General features: G+C 37.3%; 1 non-coding gene across 1 annotated transcript; it reads right to left on the minus strand.

Moving 5' to 3' along the window:
- Window positions 11,169–11,240, minus strand: TRNAC-GCA. The gene has a single exon. It is a non-coding gene; the product is annotated as a tRNA-Cys (tRNA).

Here is a 27,020-nt window from a genome sequence, read left to right on the forward strand (position 1 = left end):
TTTTCTTTTGCCAACAAAGTCCATCTAGTCAAAGCTATGTTTTTTCCAGTAGTCATGTATGGACGTGAGAGTTGAAGTATAAAGAAAGTTGAGTTCTGAAGAATTGATGCTTTTGAACTGTGGTTTTCAAAAGTCTCCTGAGAGTTTCTTGGACTACAAGGAGATCCAACTAGTTCATCCTAAAGGAAATCAGCCCTGAATATTCATTGGAAAGACTGATACTGAAGCTGAAACTCCATTACTTTGGCCACTTGATGTGAAGGACTGACTCATTTGAAAAGACATTGATGCTGGGAAAGATTGAAGGAGGAAGAAGAAGTGGACAGAGGATGAGGTGGTTGGATGAAGTCACTGACTCAGTGGACATTAGATTGAGTAAACTCTGGGAGCTGGTGATGAACAGGGAGGCCTGGCTGCTGTAGTCCATGGGGTTGCAAGAAGTTGGACATGACTGAGTGACTTCACTGAACTGAACTGATAAACTGTGAATCCTTTCAACATTCTAATAGACTGTATAAAAAATTCATTTATGTATACAGAATTCTGTTTATCTCTTATATGGGAAATGACTATCTCATTTTAATATTATAATGTTTGCAGTATAAATACTAAGACATTATTCATTTCTATGAATGAATTCTTTACATTATTGTGTCCGGCATTGAGTTTTGCATGTAGAATTACTCAATGTAAAGTGATTCATAAACTAGTAAACACATGAGAGGAAATAACCAGTGGTTGAAAAACAGAAAGAATCAAAGAGTTGATGCATTTATATATGCTTCATTCAGTAGTTGTCACCATTATTGTAAGTGATCCAAATGCACCACATTATAAACTTTAAATTGTTCCTTTTAGAGCAGCAATGAATGCCTGCTATTTTTTCCACTGTGGTTTCTTCGAATCTCTAATTTCTGGATTTCTCATGTCAATTCTTTTCAGTGTTGTTCAGTGGCTTGTCTCTATACATTGCTTTTCAAATTTCAGGTTTCTCCATGTTCCTGCCTTTAATTCTTTTTATCTTGTTATTCTTAAGTGTTCTTTCTTGATTCTCCAGAATAAGATAAATGATTGTCTATATCTAAATCTTTTGTTTAAATGACTCTCCAAGGTATCAAAAACCCAACTATTAAACTCTTACTGGACTCTACACCTATACATCCACCACAGATACCAACATCATCATTTTCAAAACTAAAATATACCTTTCTCTCCCTTTTCTCACTTAACATCATTATAGATAGACTCATTATCTTGATTCTTAACCAATATTCAAAATTCATAAAGCCCTGAATGTTTTATCACCTAAAAACTGCTCAAACTTTCCCCCTCATTTCTATTTTCATAGTCAGTGCCTTTATAAAATTTCCCCTTATCTTGTTGCCACTGAAAATTCTTTCTAAAACATTCTTGTTATTAGTGTTATTATTATTTTTTTTCTAAAACATTCATCAAAAGTACTTCATTGTATACAGATCATTTTTATGCATGATGATATTTTCATGGTTTTGTAACTTTTAAGTTTTTAAAAGATTATAGGGAATAGGTACAATATCAGAAATAAAATGTACCTTAACCTCATGGTTTTCTTTCCTTCTGAATAATTCTTAGTATAGAAGCAAAATCAGTGCTGATCAACACTTCCAACCTTTATAACCATCTTTTATGCTCATTTTAGCACACTATTTTCTATTTCTAAAAACATGGGAACCCTAATATATATAATATATTATATATATATATATATTCTCTCCATTTTTATTTTTCATTAATCTTTTTCTTCTTTATTCTACTGGTATCTTCTGACATATAACTTCATACTGTTAGGCTTTCCATTTCCATGATTCTTTATGCTATGCATACAATTTTATTGCAGAACTTAGATTAATAACTATAATTATATACATTTTATATAGTTACAAGTATTAGGGTTTTCCTAGTAGCTCAGCTGGTAAAGAATCTGCCTTCAGTTCATTAGACCCTGGTTTGATTTCTGGGCTAGAAAGATCCGCTGGTGAAGGGAATGGCTACCCACTCCAATATTCTTGGTTTTCCCTGGTGACTCAGCTCATATAGAATCTGCCCACAGTGTGGTAGACCTGGGTTTGAGGCCTGGGTTGGGAAGATTCCCTGAGAAGGGGATGACTACCCACTCCAGTATTCTGGCCTGGAGAGTTCCACAGACTCAATAGTGGGTTTTAAAGAGTCAGACACAACTGAGCGACTTTCATTTTCATCCTTTCATTAAATCAGTCAACTGGTAGACAGAAAAAATCCTATCTATCTTTATTGAAATCCTCAGCTTCTAATAGGTTATTTGGAGCCATAAGTGTTTATTATTAACTTTGAAATAAACAAATTCAACAGAATTTTTGACAGTGCTTTGACAGTATTGTCTCTCAGGAAAGCTGTTGGCCTCTACATTCCCATTTTCTTCATGACCTTGAAAAATTAAGTTTCTCTCTCTCACTTGCTTTCTCAAGCTCTTTCAACCAGCTCTCTACATTTTGTACAGAAATATACTCTACAACCAACTATTGAGAAAACTCAAACTATGTAAGATATTATGGTCTTTTCTTCCTCCCTCCCTGCTTCTCATCCATTTCCCCCCATTCTTGTCAAATTTCTTCTAAAAGAAACAAAAGTTTTGCTTTCTAATAATCCTTTCAGTCTCTCAGATATCCAAGCTCCTGAGCGCAGCTCAGCAAATCCATGCAATCTTACAGATTGGTGCCAGTGGAAATGCATGACTTGTTGGCTTTGCTGGGTCTTCAGAGCAGCTCAACCATGCTTCTTCTGCTTAATAAGGTCCCTGTTGTCCTTTGGCTCAGCAGTTATCTCTATCATGCACACCTTGCTACTAACCCTCCTCCTAATGCCTCCCAACAGTCTTCTTACTCTCAGTACATGACTCTAGTGGTTATTCCTCTTGAAAACTTCAGCTTTCTATCCTTAATATACATCCCTTTGATCCTCTTGTTTGAATTTCATTTATTTTTGCCTCCTTCATCTATTCCAGTTATATGACCCACAAATCAGTATCCTGATAATCATTTTCTATTTTTTCGGCTGCACAGCACAGCTTACAAGATCTTAGTTCCCTGACCATGGATTGAATCCTGGCCTTTAACAGTAAAAGCTCAGAGTCCTAACCACTGGACTGTCAAGGAATTCTCTATTTTAGTTTATATGACAGCTGCTTCCTAAAAATTCAACACTGTTCAGAATATGGTCTTTGAGATTTGATAGACACTAATTGCATTTCATTGGGCAAGCTACTTAACCTGTTCAACCATTACTTTCTTTAAATATGAAATAAGATAATATCGTCAATACTTTGGCCACCTGATGCAGAGTCAAGTCATTGGATAAACCCTGATGCTGGGAAAGATTGAAGACAAAAGGAGAAGAGGGCAGCAGAGGGTGAGATGGTTGGATAGTATTACTGACTCAGTGTACATGAACTTGGGCAAACTCCAGGAGATAGTGAGGGACAGGGAGACCTGGCATGTTGCACTGCATGGAGTCACAAAGAGTTGGACATGACTTACTGACTGAACAGAAACAACCATTCCACAGAGTTTTGAATGAAATAATATTTGCAGAATTATTAGCTCAGAATTTGTTATGAATTGAGTACCAATATATGTCAGGTACAATTCTAAAATATGTGAAGGAAAGAATATTGGAAAAATTCAATTATTTTCATTGGAGTTTATATTGTTGTAGGAAATTGTACATAACAATTATAATTAAGGCTTCTCTGGAGGCTCAGTCAGTAAAGAATCTTCCTGCAATGTCAGAGACCCAGGTTTGATCCCTGGGGCAGGGAAGATACACTGGAGAAGGAAATGGAAACCCACTCTGGTATTCTTGCCTGAAGAATTCCATGGGCAGAGGAGACTGGTGGGTTGCATGGGGACCCACAGTCCATGGGGTTGCAAAGAGTTGTACACAACTGAACTGCTAACACATACACACACATAATTAAGGAAGGATGACTTCTATAACAGAAACAAAAATGATAGAAAATGGGTGCCATTTATAATTCACCTTTTCTTTCAGTCACCCATGTAGCTGTGTTTAAAGTCTTCCTAAGTTGCACCTCTCCTCAGTAGGTTACTACATCATGTAGAGACCCTATTTTAGAATGTTTCTCAGTATTACTTCATTCTGCCCATTTCCACCATGAGCAAACCAGCTCTCTCCTTAGTACTCCTGAAGGAGACTCTGGCAATGGTTCCTAGTGATTCTTCACTCTCACCAAGGTCTCGTTCCAGTGCACCCTGCAACCTCCTGTAAGACTGAGGTTCTGCAACCTAACAGGTCTGTGAGTCCTTCCTAGGATAGCTTCTCCAAACCAGCTCTCTCCTTAGTACTCCTGAAGGAGACTCTGGCAATGTTTCCTAGTGATTCTTCACTCTCACCAAGGTCTCGTTCCAGTGCATCCTGCAACCTCCTGTAAGACTGAGGTTCTGCAACCTAACAGGTCTGTGAGTCCTTCCTAGGATAGCTTCTCCCACCTCTGTTCTTTTCCTGCCTTTTATCTGCAGGAAAATCTTAGTCACATGATAAATTTAATCAGAGAAGTGAAAAACCACAGAAAGAAAGGAAAACAATTAAGCAAAACAAAGTAATACATTAGTCATTAAACAAAGTCAAGGACCTTTAGTTCTTCCTTAAGAGCTATAGACAATATTCTGAGTCAAGTCCTCTGAGATGTTTTGCAGTTATTGAAATCCACACCAGGTGGAAAAAGTTAACTGTATGCTGCCCACACTGACCAACTGAGATACACACCCACACACACACACGCTGCCCACAAGCACAGAGACCATGAACCACTTGGAGCCACAATGTTGATGATGCTGACTCTCAGTTACCTCACCGCCAATTAATCAGAAGAATGTTCATGAGCTCATCCCACCCTGCTCCTGAAACACTATGGGACTTTTCACTGCTCCTTTCAGGGTGGGACACAGTTTTGAGGGCATTATCCCACTGTGGCTCCCTCTGCCTGTCAAAGCAGGAAAGCTATTTCTTTCTACTTAACCCAAAACTCTGAGATTTAACCCGCACAGGCATACAGAGGTCAATTTGGCAATCGTTCCCAAAAGCACAGTTGAAATGATATTGGTTTTCTGTTTAAAAAAAAGAAAAGAAAGAAAGAAATTGAAAGGCTCCCAATTATCCAGTTGCTTATTCTCAGCCTAGAATTCAAGATCCTGCTTCTAGAATATTCATACCATCTCCACTGTTTGTCCTCCAGCCAGCTTCCCACTTAGCTCTCCCCCTCCCCCATCTCCTGCTTCCTTTGACCCCAAAGTTTTGCTTCACTCTCTTCCCTCTGTTGCTCCTTTCCCTCTGCCAGTAAGATCTTTTTTTTTTCTCTCTCTCTCTCTTTAATAATATCATTGCAAATGACATAGTTTTTACAGAGTCTTTCTGTTTTCCTAGAGGAGGAATGATCTTGATTTTGAGTACCTTGCCCTTTGAACTACTGCTAAAGAAGGCAAGAATTGAATGCTCTCCCGTTGTATGTTGCTTACCTGAGGATTCCTTATCTACTCACCATCATGTACATTTCTAGAAGATTGACTTGTCCTACTACAGTGCTCTGAAAACACCAAGAATAGGAAGATGCTTGTTCTCTCCTTTACTTAATTACTTTTCTATTACCGAGAGTACAAGGCCTGATACAAAGAGTTGTTCAATAAATATTTGCTGAATTGAGTTGATTATATAGAGGAAGTTTGCCTCTAATAAGTGTTACAACACTTTATAATTTGAACTTTGAGTGTGACTCATGACCATTACATTTCTTATGGTCTTTTTGGTCTTCATTTACAAGATATCTTAGTACATATTCCAAACTTTTATTCATGTTACATAATGTTGAAAGTTGTAGCTACAAGGGCTATGGCCTGGAATTTAATTCCAGCTGAGAACTGTGGTGTAGTTAAGCATTCCTATACAATTTAGTTTAATGAGAGCCATAATGTATTATTACCAAGAAAAAGTAACTAAAAGGTTGTTGACCAAGCAGTGTGAAACTGAGATAAGCAACCACTTCCTAATTAGAAATGAAAAGAGTGTGCATTTCTAGGGTTTGGCGAAGTGGAGGAGGTCATCAAGAGGACGTGACTGCAGCCTGAACCAGAGAACTGGACCCCAGAAAAACAGAGGTTCATCACTTCTCTCTGTCCTGGAATATACATTCTGCCTGCCATTCCCACCATGGGAGCCACATTCAAGGACACAACCTTGAGAGAGAAATGCATTGCTGAGACCAGTTGGATGCTGTACATGAACCCAGTTCAGGCCTCTATATAAGTTCTTAATCGTGGCAGGCAGATGCAGAGATCCACGCATCCTGGGGCCACCAACGCAAGCCTGGCAAGTGAGTCTCCTATTTATTAAACCTGCCCCCCCCAACCCAAGTGGCTGCCTCTTTCCTAGGTCTCTACTTGTCTTCTGTGTGCTGGGGCCAGTTTACAAACCAAGACCAAGTTGAGTGCAAATGTTCTTTTATTTTTTATTATTATTTTTAAATTTATTATTATTATTATTTTACTTTACAGTATGGTTTTCATTCCCCTTGGAAGTATCTGGGGAATAAAAAGCCAGTCTGGTCTTCAGTGGCTCACTTTGTGCTTCTTTATTACGGTCAGTTACAGAAGATGAGCAGTGAATGTGTCACTTTAAGAAGAAAATCTTCTTAACCTTGAAGGGATGAATCAGGTGTGAAATGTTCTGTTTGATACATTTGGAGGGATGCTTTCCTAGATTTATGCTATAAAATTGAAAAACATTTTACACACTGAGGTCTGACTTAGGCTCTAGTTCAATAAAATCTACAAACACTGCTTCTCTTTCCTTTTGAGAAAAACACTACAGTTTGCTATTTTCCTAGAATTAAATGAATAACTTTTAACATCCATCAGTATAATGGGGTATTCTTTAATTGATCCAAGCCATACAGGTTCCTGAAGGCACTGTTGTTTTCAGGGGGAAAAAAAAAACCTGTTTTGTTCTTATATTTTTCTCATATATTTGAATGAGAAAGCTTTTTTATTTAATCACATATGCAACTGTTTTAATTCCTAAATGATGATGGATAGCAGGTGTGTAATTATAAATTAGTATCAGATGAAAAAGAAGAGGTACATTTTTTTAAATGTAGAAATCTGCAATCATAGGAAGCTTGCTCTGAGCCTCTGCTCTCTCTAGCCCTATCTCTAACGGGAGATGAAATAATGAAAAAATATTTGGCTAAACTGCTGGCAAAACTCTTCCTGTTTGTACCACACTTGGAAACAGACTCTTGGGACTAGCAGTGGAATTCTTCCTATTGATTGGCTGGTTAAATAGAGGACTATTAGCTTCAGACAGGCTAGATTGATTACACAGCAGCAGCGAGAGCGGAGACTCGGAGCTAAGTGAGCCTCAGGGTGAAAAGGAGAGAGGGGGACGCAGGGTGCGGGGGTGGGAGGGAGGCAGGCGCGTTCCAGCGCATCCCTGTGTGACTGCCTGCCCAGCGCCTTGCTCCGCAGCTCCCTCAATCAACAACTTACTGAGGCACCTTTTCTTTCACAAGAGGATGTCAGCTCCGAGCCCCTGCAAGAAATAACAGACTTCACCTCGGAATAGTTCATCCACTCCTGCTTCATTAATGAGGATTTTGAAAAGAAAACCCCAATCAAGTTCCCTTTCCAGCCCCACTTTGTTCCCGAATTGAATAGAAGCCGTGTCCGGCTCCTGGTAAGAAAATTAAATTTTTCTCTCTGAATTTCTTTTTGAGTCATCCACAGTAAAATATAGCAGAGCTTTGCGTGCTTTAAAAATTGAGTTTACAGTGATGTATTAAACTTAATACAGTATACAGACATGTGGATTGAGGAATCTGTTAATGCATATTTATATGAATGCATTTGCTATTTTACCTCCAGGGACATGTAAGTTTCTTTTTCTGTTTTATAAAACAACTAGATTATAAGTTTATGAGTAGATAATCTGTGTGAAGAAGAGAAATAAGCAAAGTTCACACTAAAAAAGAGCATTTTTGGTGACAGCCCTGAAATATGTACATATATATGGCTCTTAGCTTTTAAGCAACTTTGAGAAATAATAGCCAAGCAGGAAAGGACTATTGCAGCATTAAATGTCTACTATTATATTTCATGCATAGAAGCTACTGTGTGCTTTTCAGTGATTGTCAGTCGTGATTTTTCCCCGTAAATCTGTCTTTTGATTGCAGTCTTAATCCTTCAACATAAATATGATGCATCTTAAATGATTTGGCATTAGACTGCCATCTTATTATAGCTAAGTTATTGACAGCTAGAATTGGTCTTAAGAAAGTACTGAGCTCAGGTAGGGAAATATGAGTCTGGAGATGTTCAGCTGGTACTAGAGCTACAGTTCCCTCAGTTAATTTAAGTGTCAGTGAAGGTAAGTGCTGGCAAAGTGTCTGTGAATATATGGGAACTTTGCACATATTAAATTCTCTTCTGGGAACAGGGATTTTTTTCATGTTTCTGCTGAAAGTGATGGGATGGAATAGGAATAGTGGGTTGGGGCAATGCAGTACTGATATGGTTGGTTAACTTTAGGTTTATAGGTCACAAATGTCAACTGCTAATGAGACAGCATTGTGACATCAGACATAAAGAGTTTATTTCATCCTTGCTAGGACTGAAATGGTTTGTGAGATTTTTTGATGGCAATTTATTTGGTCTGGGATCAATGAAGTGAGGTATTGTATTCTAAGAGCTGTTTGGATTGTCAGTTTCAAGTAAAGTTCCCTGAGTCACTCCTCTAATCAACCAAGCGTCCATGTGTGATAAGTCTACAAAACTTTTAAATATGTTATACAGTGCTTCACATGAGAAGGTGATGGCCAAAAACTTGTTAGACAATGTAGCTGAACTTCTTCATGTTACATTCTCTGAATGGCAGTATTTGTGTATGTTTCACCCTTACTTGTGTTTAAACATAACTACATACTTGAAAAGCATAACTTTTTATGATATCTATTTTGTTTTCCAAATGTGAAATAATATTTTCATGTTTTTTAAGTAAATATTACAACTACCTAGATATTTCTATTTATAATAGCCATATCAGAAGGGAATGATTATATCATTAATACAGACTTTTTAAAGTGCATTTTGACTAAAGGAATAGAAATATATATTGGAGAATACTGAATTTTTTTAACTTTGAATTGAGTCTAAACAAAAAAAACATCTTTTTGGGTATCATATTTGAGAAACTATGTATATATTAGCACTATTATATCAAATCCACATATAGCATTTATGTTAAATTAGTTATAATTTTGTTTAGTTATGCTAAGATTTTGTTCAAATACAAAATAGTGTTTTAATCCTTTCATTTATTGTTTTTGCAAATAATATAACACATTTCAACAAAGGATATACTTAAGATTTAGTGAATTAGTCTTGTAGTTTATATATTTAATACACAAAATTATTTAAAATTTCATAACTTTGTTGCAACAGTATTAGTATCAGGTATATTTTCCTAATAGCATTTATTTATGGGTTCTATTGAGGAAAACACAGTAAAAAAATTCTCAATTGTGTTGTATGATTATATGAGAAGTTTTAATTAATTCTTTAGTATGGACAGCTGTAAATCTTCATCCTTCCTTTTTCACATGATTTAGGCATCCTTCTTAGCTTACTCACGGTATTACTTTGATTCTCTTTTTTTTTTTTTCTTTTTGTTATTTTACAAATTCTGTGCTTATCCCTGTGAGGGATTTGATTCCTCATCTTCTTAAAAGGAAATTGTATCATGACTGGGGGAAAAATGTGTTATTTTAGAAAATAATATTTCACACTTCCCAACTATGTAATTAATATAGCTCCTGCATGTCAGATCAGTGCCTCTCAGCAGGCATGAAGACACATATCCTAGTAGTTATGTATATAAACCAGTCTAGGTCTGAAATTCAGCAGTTTAGTCAATTCAGCTCAGGAATTTTCACTTCTCTATACCATCTTTGGAGGGCTCCATCTGACATTTTATTCAACGTTCCATTCATTTCCATAGTATCAGATGTCTTTCAGGCTTACTGAACCAACACGAACTGAGCAAGCACCACCTATACTGTTTTTTATAGATAATCTGCACCATTAGGGGGCTCTTTCTTCCTGTGTTATACACAGCGGTTTCACTGTGAGAGGTTCTACTGCTTTCTTAAAGTATTTCCCTGTTTTTAAAATGTTGAGTGCTGCTTGAAGTAGGTTTCTCCTACTGCCCACAAAAATAAAACTTTTCAGATCAGCAAAAATTTCTTCATTTTCACAAGAAAGTGAATGTATCTTACGCTTTTTAAGTTTTCTCTTTCAAATATTCTTATATATAAAAGGTTAAATTTTTGAAAATAACAGAGGCTTCAAATATTAAAATGCCCAATTTTAAGAAAATATAAAGGTTATATATTATGCAACCAGCATCATAAATGTTCACATAAGGAAAAACCTAAAGGAAGGACACTTCTTTTACAATTGTCTGCAAATAACTGTGAACCACATAGACAGAATGAGTTACTCTGGGCTCACATGCAATTTACTTCCAGAAGAGAACAGAAGGGAGCTAAGAGAATATTACTTGTTCTCTATAAAAACAGACATGGAAGAGGTGAAAATAATAGAATGGTGTCACTATCTATACACATTCAGGAGCTATATTTTTAAATCTGTGTGTGTGATCAGTCACTCAGTAATATCTAACTCTTTGCAGCCCCATGGACTGTAGCCTTCCAGGCTCCGCTGTCCATGGAATTTTCAAGACAAAAATACTGGAGTGGAGTACCATTTCCTACTCCAGGGGGTCTTCCTGACCCAGAGATTGTGTCTCCTGCATTGGCAGGTGGATTATTTTCCACTAGCGCCTCCTCTTCAAATTCTTCATCATTCTGTGTGAAGCTTTCATACATGTACACAGAGGGTGATGCAAGGGCTTATTGTGGGGATAAAGGTATTTCTTGCATTATATATGGAAGCCATGGTTTACTCACTAAGTCACGTCTGACTATTGTGACCCCATGGACTATATAGCCCACCAAACTCCTCTGTCCATAGAATTCTCCAGGCAAGAATATTGGAGTGGGTTGCCGTTTCTTTTTCCAGGGGATATTCCCCAGCCAGGGATTGAACCTGGGTCTCCTGCATTGCAGACAGATTCTTTACCAACTGAGTCACCAGGGAAGCCCCGTGGAAGCCATAGACATTGAATTACACTACAGCCTTTCTTAATAAATGGAAACACAGTTCTCACATTTCCCGAGCAGCTAAAGATGTACCTTGACTGCTGTTTTATTTGGGAATCAGTCAACACTTAATGATGTCTCTGTGCAAAAACAATCTATTTGGTAGGTCTGGACTTTTCATCACATGATGACAACTCCAGGAAATGAGAAAAAGTGACATCTACTCTGAGATTTTATGTCAAAAAGTGCGAGAAGGGAAGGGATTCTGGACAATGAATCATGGAATCCCAATCCTTTATTGAAAGGTTCATTGACTTATCAGGGTAGAAGAGTAGTTGCTTGAATAAAACGGGAAAATAGGCATGATACAGTCATTTCATTTACTGGTATTTTGAAAGTAAATGTGAAGGATTTTATCCTTTGTCAGAAAATTTGCATACCTTGAAAGGAGTGAATTTTGAATACAACTAGTATAATATATATTAGAGAAGGCGATGACACCCTACTCCAGTACTCTTGCCTGGAAAATCCCATGGACTGAGGAGCCACGACTGAGTGATTTCACTTTCACTTTTAACTTTCATGCATTGGAGAAGGAAATGGCAACCCACTCCAGTGTTCTTGCCTGGAGAATCCCAGGGGTGGGAGAGCCTGGTGGGCTACCATCTATGGGGTCGCACAGAGTTGGACATGACTGAAGCGACTCAGCAGCAGCAGCAGCAGCAGTATAATATATATAGCTATGTGGTAATCATCCCAAGTATATCTGAAATAGGCTGGCATATGGTCTAATGTAGTTTTTCTCACAAAATTATATTTTTTAATGTGAATTATTGAGTAATAAAATTTGAGTGAGAATCTTAATGCTATAGGCCGATGTAATCAATAATGAAAAATATTTTAAGAAATTTAATTTGCTTCTTCTAAAATGAGGCTGTCTTTTATGTTAAAGTAGGACATCATAGGAAAAGACCCTGATGTTGGGATAGATTGAAGGCAAGAGGAGAAGAGAGCAGCAGAGCATGAGATGGTTGGGTGGCATCAGCAACTCAATGCACACGAATTTGAGCAAACTCCGGGAGGTAGTTAAGGACAGGGAATCCTGGCATGCTGTAATCCATAGGGTTGCAAACATTGTTATTAGTGATTGAACCAAAACAGGGCATCCCAGGTCGTGCTAGTGATAAAGAGTCCATCTGCCAATGCAGGAGACACAAGAGACAAGGGTTTGATCCCTAGGTGAGGAAGATCCCCTGTAGGAAATGGCTACCCTCTCCAGTTTTCTTGCCTGGAAAATTCCGTGGACAGAGGAGCCTGGTGAGTTCAGTCCATGAGACCACAAAGAGTAGGACACGACTGAGTGACTGAGCATGTAGTAGTAGTGGTAGTAGAGCGTCACTGGGGATAGGGGAAAGGGCTGAGTAAAAACCAAGACAAAGGCATAAAAGTTAGTGACAGTATGTGATTCTCTTTATATAATAAACTTTTACCCAGAACTAAGGTATGTGTGTGTGTGTGTGTGTGTGTGTGTGTGTGTATTGCATGTTGATTATTCAGGTTTAATGGTAAAATGGTAAAAATGTCACTGAAATGTAACTTTCTATACCTCACATGATATGAGGATAGATCTCTATAAAGGTGTGAAAAGTAGAAAAATCCGTGCCTGGTATAGATACCTATAATATCATAGCCTAATATAAGACTTTCTCAGGAAACAAGATAACTCATTCCTATTGAATTTAATTTTATAGATTGAGATATAGGATATAAATGATTAGAAAGCATACATGTGCTTATAGTTATTGCTGTTGTTGCTACTACCAATTAATTGAATTCCACTTCTGAAATCACTTGTGAACTTATTTGTTTTTGTGAAACTATGTGTGTGTATGATTGGTTGAGAATACAGATGTGAGTATATGAGTATAGTTTTCATACAGTTTGAATAGGATAAAAATCACCTTTAATATGTGACATGAATTGTGTTCTATAGCTTCCATTTTCCTCTTTAATAACTTGTCCTCACTGTACTTAAATCCCTGCCACTGCACACACACTTACCTGGCCAGTATGATTACCTCTAAATATGTAACATTCGAATTTGCTTAGGTATGACCTTAGATTGATCCATACACAAGCTGGAATCAAGATTGCTGGAAGAAATATCAATTACCTCAGATATGCATATGACACCACACTTACTTACGGCACAAAGTGAAGAAGAACTAAAGAGCCTCTAAATGAAAGTGAAAGAGGAGAGTGAAAAAGTGGACTTAAAGCTCAACATTCAGAAAACTAAGATCATGGCATCCGATCCCATCACTTCATGGCAAATAGATGGGCAAACAGTGGAAACAGTGGCAGATTTTATTTTGAAGGGCTCCAAAACCACTGCAGATGGTGACTGCAGTCATGAAATTAAAAGACACTTGCTCCTTGGAAGGAAAGTTATGACCAACCTAGATAACATATTCAAAAGCAGAGACATTACTTTGCCGACTAAGGTCCATCTAGTCAAGGCTGTGGTTTTTCCAGTGGTCATGTATGGATGTGAGGGTTGGACTGTTAAGAAGGCTGAGCACTGAAGAATTGATGCTTTTGAACTGTGGTGTTGGAGAAGACTCTTGAGGGTCCCTTGGACTGCAAGGAGATTCAACCAGTCCATCTTAAAGAGATCAGTCCTGAGTGTTCATTGGAAGGACTGATGTTGAAGCTGAAACTCCAATACTTTGGCCACCTGATGTGAAGAGCTGACTCATTGGAAAAGACCCTGATGCTGAGAAAAATTAAAGACTGGAGAAGAAGGGGACCACAGAGGATGTGATGGTTGGATGGCATCACTGACTCAATGGACATGAGTTTGTGTGATCTCTGGGAGTTGGTGATAGACAGGGAGGCCTGGTGTGCTGCATTCCATGGGGTTGCAAACAGTTGGACACAACTGAGTGACTGAACTGAACTGTTGTCTCTTCTAATGGGGATTGTTTCATTTCCATTAGTACTATGTCTTGAGTCATGTAACTGAATCCTTAAATCTTGTTGTTTATAAAATTCCAGTTACTCTAAATTATGTATGAGGATTTTGCCACATGGCAACTGAAAATAATAGAAAATAGTTATTATCATGCCTTCTATTTATCATAGAATGGATCAGATGTAGATAGAAATAAGAGTGAGCTTTACTACTTGTCTAAAAGATATACAAATACCACTCAGGCCAAGTAGTCAAATCTAACCTATGATTGCTAGGAAAAAGAAAATGAGAAAATATCCCATTTTAGAGCAGATATGTCAAATGGGTTTCAAACATCTACAATATATCCATTTTTTAAATGAATAGTTAAATTTTTAGATTAGGTTTAGGTTTACTGAAAAATGAGAGGAAGTGACATATACTTCTCATGTCTACTTCCATCTCCTCTCTATGTTGCTAGCTTCCTCCCCTAACCATGCTAGTTTCTCCTGTTATTACTATCTGGCATTTTCAAGATGCATTTGTAGTGATGAATGAGCCATTACTAATAAAATATTATTATGTAAAGTCTATAGTTTACCTTCTCTCGTGGCCCAGTGGTAAAGAATCCACCTGCAAAGCAGGAGACATGGGTTCAATCCCTGGGTCAGGAAGATCCCCTGGAGAAGAAAATGGCAACCCTCTCCAGTATTCTTGCCTGGGAAATCTCAGGAACAGAGGAGTCTGTCAGGCAACAGTTCATGGGGTCACAAAGCTGGAAATGACTTAGCGACTAAGTCACCACCACATAGTTCACGTTAGCATTCAGTCCTTGTATTGTACATTCTATGGGTTAAGACAAATGCATAGTTTTATGTACAAATGACCTCTACCTGATCAAAAATTCCACCGCCCTAAAATTCCAGGGTTTCACCTATTTATTTATGCCTTTGCCCCTTCCTCTCTCTGGACCTCTGATTTTTTTACTGTCTGCATAATTTTGTCTTTACAAGAATGTCCTTTGATTGTAATCTTACAATATGGGCTCTTTTCAGATTGCCTTATTTCACTCAGTAACATGCCTTAAGTTCCTTTATGTCTTTTGAAAGCTTGGTCTCATTTCACTTTACTGCTGAATAATATTCCATTGTATAGGTTAATCATAGTTTGTTTACCCATTTATCTACTGAGAGACATTGTGGTCGCTTCCAAGTTTCGATGTTTCTGAAAAAACTTGTTTTAAACATCAGATGCAGGTTGTTTGTGTGAATATAGCTTTTCAATTCATTTGCATTCTCAATCAGCAGAGTCCCTGTTGCTCCATATCCTTCCCAGAATTTGTTGTCAGTGGTTTGTAGTTTAGTCATTCTCATAAGTATATAGTATTTCTCATTGCTGTTTTTGACATATATTTTGGGTTGGTGATAGCTGCTTGTGCCATGTTGAGAATAAGTCCAAGGGACATTATGGTTCTGCAGAAAGCATAATCCAAAGTCCATAATCAATTGGACAGGGTATGTATTTGGCAGAGAGGGGGCCATCCATTATTTGTAACTCACATTTGCTAGCCACAATTTAGGGCTCTGGTGTAATGAATATAGGAAAGTGAAAGTCACTCTGTTATGTCCAGTTCTTTGTGACCCATGGACTCTGTAGTCCACGGAATTCTCCAGGCCAGAATACAGGAGTGGGTAGCCTTTCCCTTTTCCAGAGTTCTTCCCAAGCCCAGGGATTGAACCCAGGTCTCCTGCATTGCGGGCAGATTCTTTACCAACTGAGCCACCAGGGAGGCCCAATGAATGTATAAATTAGAACAATTAAGTAATTCTTGTCAGTAATCAGATAGAACCATAATTTTATATTTTTCAAGCATTGTGATTGAATTAATGACATAAAGACTCACAAAACACGTTTTATTTTTTTAATCGCTAAGTTGTGTACAACTCTTGCAATACCAGGTACTGTAGTAGCATCCACTCTGATTTCATTTTGTCAGTCCTCTTTCTTTGCCTTTCCTTATTGTACTTTCTAGCCATATTTTTATGGGTTGAAATTTCTTTTATATTACTTATAAGTTAAAAAGAAAAATCCTCAGGCAGATTAACATGTTTCATAATCTGGCCTTGACCAGTCTGATGTCATTGGTGATCACTCTGAGCTCAAGCTAAGCTACCTTTTCCCTTTCCCCAAAGTACTTTGTCTCAACTTTCAATTTTTGCTTATGATAGTCATACTTATTTGGTCTTCCTCTCATTCTTTACCAATTCAAACATTACCAATATTTCTACAAATTGTTGTTGAGAATGCCTCTACTATTTATCACATAACACCTCACATTAATAATCATTACATCGATTGTGTCTTTATTATATCATTCTATGCAGACTGTATTACTGAGAGAAAGATGATCCTTTGTAATTTTTTTTTTTTTATTCCTTAAAGTGCAGTGTTCATAATACTGATTAATGCTGTTAGTTGAAGGAATACACCACCAGTTCAATGGACTTGAACTGGGGCAATCTCCAGGAAATCGTGGTAGACAGTGAGGCCTGGCATGCTATAGTCCATGGGGTCACAAAGTGTCAGACACGACTTGGCGACTGAACATCACAACAAAAACCAAAACGTTAATTCTTATGAATAAACTTTGTAAATAATTTTTTTAAATGTTGTCATGTCTCCAGTATCCTTGCCTTTTCCCCTCCTTTCTTTTGATTTTAAAAAAAAAAGAGGGGCATTCCATTTGGTGGAAAGTTCTCATGTGCTAATCCTTACATGAAGGTAGGTGAAAGTGTTAGTTGCTCATTTGTGTCTGACTCTTTGCAACCCTATGGTCTATCCATGGACTTCTTTAGGCAAGAATACTGGAGTGGGTTGCCGTTTCCTTCTCTAAGGGATCTTCCCGACCCAGGGATTGAACTGGGGTCTCCTACATTGCAGCCAGATTGTTTACCATTTGAGCCACCTCTGAGCTGATGTTTACCTCTGAGCCACCAGGGAAGCTCTTACATGAAGGTATGTATGTGTTAGTTGCTCAGTGTATCCGACTTTGTTACCCATGGACTGTAGTCTGTCAGGCTTCTCTGTCCATGGGATTTTCCAGGCCACAATACCAGAGTGGGTTGCTGTTTACTTCTCCAGGGGATCTTCCTGAGCCAGGGATTGAACCTGTGTCTCCTATGTCTCCTGTGTTGCAGGCAAATTCTTTACCCACTGAGCCATTGGGGAAGCCCTGCATGAAGGTAAGGTGCATACTGTATAAAGACCCTGTGTTTATCCATAGCATTTTCTATCTGTAAGAGACATGTATACAAGCTATGTCTCTTACAGATAGAAAATGCTATGGATAAACATAGGGTCATTATACAGTATGTACTATTAGATACCCCTCAGAAAACAAAATTTAAGGTATTTGATAAAAGAAAGCACTTTAAGGCAGAATACAAGCTGGAGATTTGTTTATGTTCCCTTTTGGGGCATTGATTTGAATTGAAAATGTACTGAAAAAAGAGCCAAGCAACTGGACCATTTTGCTAACATGCAAATTAATTTTTGGAAGGTCTCTTGAAACAATGCACAGATCAAGGTCTATCTGAAGCATAAATAAAACCACTGGTCTCTGAAGATGTTTAAAGGTCCTGCAAAAGAACAGATAGGAAAAAAGTACTTACAGTGCCATTACTTTCTTTCACCATCTTCTCTTCTGTATGTGGATATGTCTCTTGGCATATATTCTTCTTGTAAATTAACTTATTCTGAGATACCCTTTTTGGACATTCGCTTAATAATTTATGTGTGCTTTTAATGTTCTTTTTCATAATGTTTACTTGCTGGCTGGTAGAAATACTCAGGGTATCATTTTGCCATCTAGTTATTGAGTGCTTTGGTCATAAATCAATATGACTTTAACTTCTTGGCTTGGAACTAGAGAACTGACCAATTCTTTGCCAAGAATACTCCTTGATAAACTGTTTCTACTAAGGACAGAATGCTTTGACTCAAAGCAACAACATTTTTGCCAAGAAAGAACGCTGGCGGTTTCTTAGAATAAATTTCTGAAGCCCAATTTTGAAATTCGTTTGATAGAAGAAAAAAGAGAAACAGAGAGCCTAAATTTCGAATTCAGGTCTTTCTATCGCTGGAATATATTTTAAAAAACACTATGTTATATTGCCTCTCTTATGCTACAAATTTAGAGAAGAGGTGTTTTTTTTTTTGTTTGTTTTGTTTTGTTTTTTGGTCTTTGTCTTGAATATTCGCAAGCCTGAGTTTCACCTACTTTATAAGAAGGAAGATCATGGCATTTACCTTGTAGAGATAATCCAAGGGTTCAATAAAATCATATGGGTAAAAAACTTAGAAAAGTGATTGACATAATCACAGGCATAAGAACATCAGCAGGGTTGATGTGCATTAAATGCTTCTGAATCCGCATTGCTTGAAAAGGGAATTTAAAATGGCTCTCTTACTAGCATTCATTCAGTCATTCAAGAAACATTGCTGGGAAGCTAATAGGCATGAGAATTTATTCTTAACTATTCGAGTGGCTAGATAGATGAATAAAAAATATGTTAGGGACTGCCCATTGGGAGACTGTGAGTAAACTCATGTCAGTAATGAAATTATTATATTTTTAACTGCAGATGTGACCCTGCTTACCCTCTAATGTGGATGGTGGCTGTTGAAACAACATTTTTCTTTTTCTAGATTGCTTTCTATCATGTTCCCTAAGGAAGTACTAGAGGGAGTTGGAAGGCAGGGAAAAGAAACAAAGCCTCTTCCTTTCCTTTTTTTTTTTTTTTTTCGCTCTTCTTGACAGTATTACCTCACACTGCTCTTCACCTCAGCACCATCCATATCCTGCTGATTCCAGTTCTCACAGAACTGGCTTCATTGTCCCCCTCAATGGAGGACTTGGCACAGGCAGGCAAACGCCTTCCCCTCACCCCAGGGTCCCCTCCTCCATGTTTTAGGTTTCTTATATCTTTATTAAGTATTAAGCTGTAATAAGCTGTTCTTATAAAACAAAATATTTCAAAGTTCTTTGTTAAAAAAAAAAAAAGGTAGGAGAAATACTTCAAGACAGAGTGTAAATTAAAGGTTTGTTCCTGTTGCTTTTAAAAAGCATTTACTTGAGTCTGAAAGATCATAGAAAAAGAACCCGGAAATTCTCCTTTGTTCCCCCAGCCTTAAGGGTGGTAGCTGCTTTCAGCACTTGCTGTCTCTTTCCTACCTTACAGTTGTCTTCTTGTGTTTTTAGTCTTCCAGAGTATCTGTTAACTTTCTGTTATGGTTTCTATTCGCCTTTCTCAGCTCTCTCCTTCAGCTGTCTGAAGAAGCTGATACCAGAAGAGTTGAAAATAGAAATGATGTAGGATACTAATGTTGGGTCCAAGATACTGATTTGATTATGTCCTTGGTCATGGCATAATAGTGAACCATTTGCTTGAGGTAAATAGAACACTAGAAATCTCTAGTATTCTGTGACTTACAAATTAACTAAATAACCAAATATGTTTACTTGTGATGAAGGGCCCTCTGAAGCAAAAATCTTGAAGCCAAGTCATAACTGTCCTCACTATTTGGTGCTGATTACAAAGCTATAGATGGAATAATTGTTTTAATACATGAGACCTTTCAGAAAAACAAAACAAAACAAAAACCATAAGCAAAAGCTCATGACTTTAAATTATTAAATCATGGCATTGCAAGAAAATCAGGAAATTTCGAAAGCCATCTGAGTGGGTTTGGATTAGGCTGATAAAGATTATACTCTGAGCTTTTCTAAGCCTCTTTCCTTAGCAAAAAAGAAAAAATGTCTTTCTTTTTCTGTTTAAGGAGACTAGATTTCCCTTGCTTGACGATCCCACAGTAATCCACTTGATGTACTTGCCATGCAAAATCTGTTCACTTTCCTCAAGAGTCTACCATCCCTTACTTAGACCTTATTTAGACCTGACCCATAATTAGAATCAAAGGTCTTCTAAAACTCAGCAAGCACTCAAAGGATACAAGAAAAACTGACTTGGGAGGAGCTAACTTATCAGTTCAGTTCAGTTGCTCAGTAGTGTCCAACTATTTGTGATCCCACAGACTGCAGCACGCCAGGCTTCGTTGTCCATCACCAACTCCCAGAGGTTGCTCAAACTCATGTCCATCGAGTTGGTGATGCCATCCGACCATCTCATCCTCTGTCGTCCCCTATTCCTCCTGTCTTCAGTCTTTCCCAGCATCAGGGTCTTTTCCAATGAGTCAGTTCTTTGCATCAGGTGGCCAAAGTATGGGAGATTCAGCTTCAGCATCAGTCTTTTTAATGAATATTTAGGGTTGGTTTCCTTTCGGATTGACTGATTTGATTTCCTTGTTGTCCAAGGAACTCTCAAGAGTCTTCTCCAGTGCCACAATTTGAAAACATCAGTTCTTCAGCACTCAGGCTACTTTGTAGTCCAACTCTCACATCCCTGTATGACTACTGGAAAAACCATAGCTTTGACCATATGGACTTTTGCCTGCAAAGTGAAGTCTCTGCTTTTAAATATACTGTCTAGGTTTGTCATAGCTTTTCTTCCAAGGAGCAAGTGTCTTTTAAATTCATGGCTGCAGTCACCGTCCACAGTGATTTTAGAGCCCAATAAAAGAAAATCTGTTACTGTTTCCACTCTTTCCCATTTTGCCATGAAGTGATGGACTGGATGCCATGATGTTAGTTTTCTGAATGCTGAGCTTTAAGCCAGCTTTTTCACTCTCTTCTTTCACCATTATCAAGAGGATCTTTTGTTACTCTTCACTTTCTGCCATTAGAGTGGTATCGTCTGCATATCTTAGGTTTTTGCTCCATGTTACAATTTCAGTTTAGGTCACAAATTTACTTCCAAATATCTGATGCTGAAGTTGAAGCTCCAATAATTTGGAAGATCACTGATGCAAAGTGATGACTCATTGGCAAAGACCCTGATGCTGGGAAAGATTGTGGGCAGGAGGAGAAAGGGGCTGCAGAGGATAAGATGTTTGAATGGCATCACTGACTCAATGGACATGAGTTTGAGCAAACTCCAGGAGACAGTGAAGGACAAGGAAGCCTGAAGCATTGCAATATATGGGGTGGTAAAGAGTCAGGATTCTTGACGACACCACATTTCTGAATTTAAATGACAAGTAACACAGAAGATGTTTTTCTGGGACTTTCTTGCTTTCTTGATGATCCAACACATGTTGGCAATTTGACCTCTGGTTCCTCTGCCTTTTCTAAATCCAGCTTGAGCATCTGGAGTGATCAACATCCATTGCGAACATCCACTGGATCATTCACAAAGCAAGAGAGTTCCAGAAAAACATATACTTCTACTCTATTGACTATACCAAAGCCTTTGACTGTGTGGATCACCACAAAATGGAAAACTGTTAAAGAGTTGGGAATACCAGACCACCTTACCTGACTCCTGAGAAATCTCTATGCAGGTCAAGAAGCAACAGTTAGAACTGGACATGGAACAACACACTGGTTTCAAATAGGAAAAGGAGTACGTCAAAGCTGTATATTGTCACCCTGCTTATTTAACTTATATGCCTCATGTAAAATGCCGGGCTGGATAAAGCACAAGTGGGAATCAAGATTGCCAGAAGAAATAGCAATAACCTCAGATATGCAGATGACACCACCCTTATGGCAAGAAAGAGAAGAAGAACTAAAGAGCTTCCTGTTGAAAGTGAAAGAGGAGAGTGAAAAAGTTGGCTTAAAGCTCAACATTCAGAAAACTAAGATCATGGCATCTGGTCACATAACTTCATGGCAGAGACTTTTTTGGCCTCCAAAATCACTGCAGATAGTGACTGCAACCATGAAATTAAAAGATGCTTGCTCCTTGGCAGAAAAGCTAAGATTAACCTAGATAGCATATTAAAACAAAAAAAGTTTGTAAGGCAAAATGAATTTATTTATTGTTACTTTACTATCCAGGTGCTTATTCATTTCATTTGGCTAATTTTTAAATATTGCATGAATAATATATGAAGATAATCTCAAAACTACCGTAAAAGTTTTATGAGATTTAAAAGACTAATTCACCGTTCTCTTGAATTTAACATGGTCTTTTCCATAAATGGGGTTTATCTGGTGGCTCAGACAGTAAAGAATCTGCCTACAATGCAGGAGACCCAAGTTCAATCCCTGAGTTGAGAAAATCCCCTGGATTTTGGCTACTTTCCAGCGTTCTTGCCTGGGGAATTCTTGATTGGTTTGATCTCCTTGCAGTCTAAGGGACTCTCAAGTGTCTTCTCCAACATCACAGTTCAAAAGCCTCCACAAAATAATTTCAAGATTCTGCTGCTACCAGAAAAAAGCCAAGAAATACGTCAGATATTGTGCTATAAGAAATTTAGACAAAGAATGACGAAATATAATGGTGGATGGTGCTGAATTTATCAATAGGCATGTGTTCGTGCTAAGTTGCTACAGTCTTGTCTGACTCTTTGCGACCCCATAGACTGTATCCTTCCAGCCTCCTGTGTTCATGGAATTCCCCAGGCAAGAATACTGGAATGGGTTGCCATCACTTCCTTCATGGGATCTTCCCGACCAGTGATTAAACCCATGTCTCTTTTGTCTCCTGAATTGGCAGGAAGGTTCTTTACTACTAGTGTCACCTAGGAAGCCTGGATTTCTCAATATGGATGAGCCTAATAGGGATTCCTTATTTAATAGATTTGATTCCACATATGGAAGTAGCCCTCAGTGAATTGGTAGGTTGATTGAAATGCTTACTAGCAGTGACCTGAATTCAAGGAGGTTGAAATAACTTTCTTATCATACAATAGAAGAAAGGGTTCAAAAGCTTAGAGGAATGTTAGCATGGCTTTATTATGTGCAAGCTCTCTGCCATCTCTCTTCCACATCACTTCCATCGAAAGGACTTAGAGGATACTCTCTTCAAAAAGGCAGTGAAAACTCAATATGAGGTAATGCTACCAGACATTTCAAGGACTACTTGAAAAGCTTTCAGGTACTGGCCACAACAGTTCAGACAGGGTGGGAGATGTCACCATTGATTTTTCATCTCTTACTATTGAGATGAGTGCCCTATATCAGTGTATCAAATGGAGGGATTCCAGAGGCATAAAAGTCAAGGAGATAACTGACAAGGTTGAGATGGTCATATGACCAGAAAACAACAGGAACTAATTACTACTCAGGATATTTTTATCTTCTGGTATCCTTGCTATCGGCCAAACGTTTATGCTGTTCCTAAAATTGTACTCAATATATTTAGTCCTAACAACACATTTTATGTTTGTGGCCAGAAAGATAACTTAAACTCACAGTGGAGCGGCCTGGCCTCTAACTCGAGTCCTCAAACAAGGATGCTTCACATATCTGAAACAGCTTGATTGACAGGGTTGGTGGGTTCCCTTGAGGGAAGACCAACCACACTGAATGAAATTTCCATTGTAAATTTCCCTCCAAATCGTCTTTAGACAAACAAACCTACAGCCATTTCTAGAATAACCATACTAAGAAGAGAAGAAAATATCAATCCCTGAAAAGTTACTTTCTATCTCTGAAGTGTTGCTAATTTTCAAAATACAGGGTGATCCACCAAATTCAGAGATCATGGTAGTCAGATGGTATATGCCATTTTGAACTAAATTAGAATCATAGGGGTCTCAGTTGTTCTGTTAACTCACTCTGTCAACCTTTCCCTAATTTCTGAAAGTATACTTGACATAAAAATAATTCATGGCAAGATTTCTGACCCTTAAAATAACAATAGTATGTAGGGGACAGCCAAATAAAAGTTTTGGTGGATTTCTTCAAATCCAAAATGGAAAACATAATACAGCATGAACAATGGCTAAAAACATTTTTTAATGCAAGATGCTTTGTAAAATGTGAGATAATAAAGAAGGAATCAGTTACTGTTTTTGTTTTCTTTTCCCCTCATTCTGAAAAAGTATCCTGGAGAATGTAATGTTTCAATTGTCTATAAAATGGTTAGAAAAAAAATTCCTGAAGAAACTGAAGGTAAGGGGATATTGTGGGATTATGGAGGGCTGGGAAAAGTGCAGGTAGCCAACTTGGCTGGGATGTAGGGTCTTTAAGAGGATACAGGGGCTATTGGTCATAGAGAAATAGGCAAATTGATTACCAAAGTATACAATATATGGTACTTGAAGGAAGATAAATTTTGTGAATAAGTCTTTAAATGTTTTCAATTAATGAGATAATATGATCTGACTTGGCCAAAGGTTCTGTCATTACCTTAAATGTTAATAATAGAATGCATGTGCTTGGATTATTTCTTCAATTGGAGAATATGGGACAAATATATTGGATACAGGCCTCTCTACTAGCTTTTGTATTTCAGATTTCAACCTGAGTTAGGTTGGCATTCCATTTTGTTTTGGCTAATAACAGAAGTTCAAGGGGCTCTGTTGGGACCATTGCTGTACTAGATCTAATATAAATAAATGAGTTGCCTAAAGCAATAGAACTTCCTCGACATACCAGTGAGTATTTTAAACATGCTAAGCATACTTTAGATCTGTCACAACCAGCTGTTCAATTTAAGCTTGTGACTGGGTATCTGAACTGCAGCGGCAAAAGATTTTCAAACCCACTGAACACTAATTAAAAAAATATTCACTAGCATATAAATAGCTTCTTTTTTCAATGTCATTTATTTATTTAAAAAAAATGTTGAACTGATTGTCAATAATTAAACGGAAGAAAATTAAAGGAACATTCAAAACCTAGCTATAGATAAGCAAAAAATGTAAAAGAACGTATCTGTTTTGTTAAAGATAAAAACAGTGCTCTAAAATGCTGATCAAATAAGGAAAAGTGTGTCTAGAATATATTAACTTGCAACTTCTGGACACTGTTAATGTGTTTAGTGGCTTCCCTGGTGGCTCAGATGGTAAAGAACCTGCCTGCAATGCACAGGACCTGGGCTTGATCCCTGGATCAGGAAGATCCCTTGGAGAAGGGAATGGTAATCCACTCTAGTGTTCTTGCATATTCTTGCTTCGAGAATCCCACAGTCAGAGGAGCCTGGTGGGCCACTTTCCATGGGGTTGAAAAGAGTCGGACACAACTGAGTGACTGACTGACTAGAGAATACAATCTTATATATGCTTTCAGAAACCTAACGTGAGAAACATTTTTACTGATCCCATTGTGCTTTGCCCAACTCCACCCTGAGTCCTATTTTTCAACTGAATGGTATTAGAGAATAAAAACATTTTTCGTTGTTATTGCAGAGTCACATGTGTTTTTGTTCTTACACTAAACAGTCGTATGCTAATGATCAATTCATGGTGAAGTCAGACCTTCCTGCCACTTTTGGAGTTATATTTTCCATATATTGTAGAGTAATTAGTTGATCATGATAAATACCTTTTTCTACTCAAGGTAGGATTTGTGTACCAGTAGGATTGACATTTACCAGGAGCTTGTTAAAAATGTTAAAAACACAGCAAAGTCAGCTGAATTAGTATCTACATTTTAATAACCTACAAGTGATTCATGGGCATATTGAAGATTGAGAATTACTAAACAAATTTAGTTACTCTATACCTTTAAATGTAATTGTATTATTTTTATTAGATGGTACCAGTATGTCTTTTAATATTTTTGTATAAAGTATTCTGACTTGAATTAATTTTTGGCAACTATGCGTTTATATATTTCATATTATTAAAATGTTAATTAATAACCCTGTTTTACATTTTACATAATAACTGAAGTACCTAAGCCTTTTCTAAAGTGTTTCCTCAAATATTGCCCTTCTGATTCTAGGAAGATTCCTCAGGCATTATTGAAAAATAATATCTATATTCCTTCATGTATAGCAATAAACTCATACTGCTCCTTGTCCCCTAGCAGTTCTAAAACTCTTGTACTAATTTCACTTCCTACTTTCAAGAGTTTATAACATGTATTAACTCTTATGATTGAAAAATCAACTGCCACCAAATTCCTTTATCCTTCAGATTTGTGAATGTTTACAGTAGGTCACCTGTTTTCTTTTGTATTATAGATCTCCAGTTTATATGAGTCTCAATTTTTTAACTAACATCTAATTTTTTTTCACAAAACCTTTGTAAAAGGTTTTACAAAATCATTGTAAAAATCATTGCATCCCCTTCTGTGTATAAGAGACAACTTGATTTGAGACTTGTGGTACAAGTGGTAACACAGTATCATAGAATCATGTGTTCAACTATGAAAGGCAAGGAGTCATTTTGTTTTAAGTTTTTTGATAACTGAAAAGATGAATAATAAAGATATTACAATGTAAGAATGAGTAAATGAGTTGTGTGTATAATCTTATTCAACTGGAATTGCTTAGACTAAGGGAATTATCTTTTACTACATATATATACATACATATCTATTTTTTCCATTTAAATCCTTTCTGCTCCACCTGTTCATCCCTCCTTCCGAACTCATGGCAACTGCTAATCTTTTTTATGGTCTCTATAGTTTTACCTTTTCAAAAATGTCACAAATTTGGAATCATAATAGTAGGTAACCTTTTAAGATTGGCTTCTTTCACTTAGCAGTCTGCTTTGAAGATTCCACCATATCTTTTCAAAATTTGGTAGCTCAATTCTTTTGTGCTGAATGATTCCATTTTCTGAATATATCACTATTTATTTACCCATTCACCTTTTCAAGGACCCCATGTTTTTTCCAAAGTTTGATAATTATGAATAAAGTTGCTATAAACATCCCTGTGCAATTTATAAGTAAACATAAATTTCCAACTCATTTACTGGATTCTATGGTTAAGAATGGTTTCATTTTGTAAGAAACGTCGAAACTCT

The sequence above is a fragment of the Capra hircus genome, chromosome 20 (genome assembly GCF_001704415.2).
Source record: "Capra hircus breed San Clemente chromosome 20, ASM170441v1, whole genome shotgun sequence".
NCBI lineage: Eukaryota > Metazoa > Chordata > Mammalia > Artiodactyla > Bovidae > Capra > Capra hircus.